This window comes from Aedes aegypti, chromosome 3 (assembly GCF_002204515.2).
Source record: "Aedes aegypti strain LVP_AGWG chromosome 3, AaegL5.0 Primary Assembly, whole genome shotgun sequence".
Taxonomy (NCBI): domain Eukaryota; kingdom Metazoa; phylum Arthropoda; class Insecta; order Diptera; family Culicidae; genus Aedes; species Aedes aegypti.
The window spans coordinates 409,430,458-409,433,035 of record NC_035109.1 but is presented as its reverse complement, the minus strand read 5'-3'; the positions used below and the strand labels follow the sequence as shown (position 1 = coordinate 409,433,035).

General features: G+C 36.0%; 1 long non-coding RNA gene across 1 annotated transcript; it reads left to right on the top strand.

The window, feature by feature from the left end:
* Window positions 1-305: 305 nt before the first annotated feature.
* Window positions 306-1,032, top strand: LOC110677670. Its single transcript, XR_002501115.1, has 2 exons — window positions 306-524; window positions 582-1,032. It is a non-coding gene; the product is annotated as an uncharacterized LOC110677670 (long non-coding RNA).
* Window positions 1,033-2,578: the final 1,546 nt, after the last annotated feature.

The window sequence follows — 2,578 nt, the reverse complement described above, 5'->3', positions numbered from 1 at the left end:
CCACCCCCATCAGCGTTATGAAATTTGTGAATAAGCCCATAGAGCCCATTCACAAATGTCATAACGCTGAAGGGGGTGGGTGGGTGTCCACATGACGTTACAGTCCTTAAAAAAATTGAAAAACATTCTTACAAAAGGCGTTACGCAGGGGTGGGTGGGTGTCAAGAATGGAATTTTTGCGTTATGAAATTTGTGAACAAAGCCATACAAATTTTCCCACGTATGAGCAAATTTACATGTATAACTATCTCGGTCGAATTGTGTGCAAATAATGTGCAAACAATTTTTGCACACTGTTAAAGTTGCAGAATTATTTTTAGCGTGCATGGATTTGAAACATGTTGTCAAAACACGAAAGAAGAAAAATAGAAAATCGATTTGTCGGATCGGCGGTGTTTGAAAAACAATTTTTACGTTCTATTTGAGTGGTAGGCAGTGAAAAGAACCAGGCACAAGTATTGGGGAACCGAGCACTTTCTAGAAGTGCTGCTGCGGGGAAATAATCATCCTTGCGGAATCGTCAAGTAAGCTTTGAATGTCCATTGAATCAACTTGAATTTAATGATTGTTCCACTTTACAGTTCCTGGCGGACCAGTGTCTTTCCGGTCTTTCGCAAACCCGGAGGATGACCGCTTCATTTATCACGGCCAACCATCCTTCACCTGAATCACATATCGTACGCGATCCCGAGGAAAAGTGCATTATTTAGGTGGCTGCCATGGATTCGACGCCCAGTGTTGATCTGAATGCAGGAGTAATTATAATGTAAGGAATGACTCCGACTCGGTTGTATTGTCTATCCGAGTCATTGCTGTAACGTCGCTCAACCGGCGCCATCGATGGACTAGTGAGCGCTTTTCAGTTTAGTGTTGAACGCATTAAGGTTATTCACAAATTTCATAATGCTGAAAACTTAAATGAACTTAAACATTTTAAGAACTCCCCGTACCCCTTTCAACGTTATAAAATTTTCCCCTTACGCGCGATATAAATAAGAAACCAATGTGAATATGTGTCATTGATATATAAACTATATTAAAATAAGAATAAATATGAATAGTAATATTACATAACAACATTGCACTTTACAATTTATTTTGAAAAAGAAACAAAATAACGGTTTGGTAAGTAGTATTTGAATACTATAATTAACTGTAAAACAATTATTACGCATACATTATTTATTTTGGTCCTGGCTTTATAGTTCAACTGTTTCAACAATGTTTGCCTTACAGTAAATCAAGTGCGAAATGGATGGTATGTCGACAGTTTGGTTTACTGTAATCGCAAAAATTTGTTCGGAAAAATCAGCGTTTTTGAATGGTTACATAACTTAACCGCCTATTCCCCACATTGTTATTTGTCCATTTACCATTCACCGAACTGTCGAAACAGTCTGCGGTAGTGTTGCTTTATTGTTATTTTAGATGTTATAGGAAACTGGCTAGATATTGTCGTTCATGGTTGTGGATAGTTTGGTGAATAGTGGGTGTACGGTTCTGGTTTATGCGGGAAAATGGATCATGTTTAGGTCATCTTTATATTTTTCTTAGAAAGATATGGAAATGAGAAGCAAATTGTAAAAGTTTCATTTAAATTGAAAAATTTTCAAATCTTATGGAATTTTTTTAACATTCGTATAGAAAACGAGTTTGTAAACTTCAAAGTCGATTTACTTTTTACAGATGGGACTGACTTGCGATTCACGGCAGTGTGAGCAGTGTAACAGCACTAGTGACCTATACACGGGTTAACTATTTGACGTTTAAGCGGTGCCGTGTTATTTATGTGACCATGGAAACCTGTAAATTCAGTACCGGTCAAACGTCAAATTCGCAAACTTGTGCATCGGTGGTGAAGAGTGGTAAAACGAACACCTTAAGGATATCATCTTGTTTCTGATAGATAAACGAAGAATTTGTACAGTTCTATCGCACAACATCATAAATAGGGATGTTATCTATAGCAGCGACACAAATTCAGATTAAAATAGCTAAATTTTCACGTATTTTCATCGCTAGCAAAAAACGATGCTAATGTTCATTTTACCTGCACTATGTGGGTAAAATGAACAGCTATTTGTAATAAAATGCATATCATGCAAAATACGTGAGCAAAACATATATTTTTTTAAATTTTCATTGCATATCCAAAATTATATCCATAAAGGATTGTAATCCATTCAAAAAGAAATTTAAAAGTATCAAATTTGACATCATATCATAACGATATTCAAGTCACTAAAAACCTCAAGACCTCCGAACTAAAAGTTAAGTCAGTACTAATTTGCAAACGTGGTTTTCTAAAATCTTAATTTTCGTTGATATTTCCACTTCAATTGACCTCTGTATTAACCCGAACACTCCGATTTATGCTCTAGATCAGCGTTTCCCCAACTTTTTTGACTTTCGCCCCCTTGAGACCAATATTTTTTTGAATCGCCCCCCTGATATGAAATTTAAGTATTTCAGCATTGTTTTTTTTCATTGATGTCTCTTCATCGTTGCTCTCTTTGCGTTATTGCAGAAAATTGATCCTCTTTTCGTAACATATTTTTGTGCAGTAGGATGAAGAATC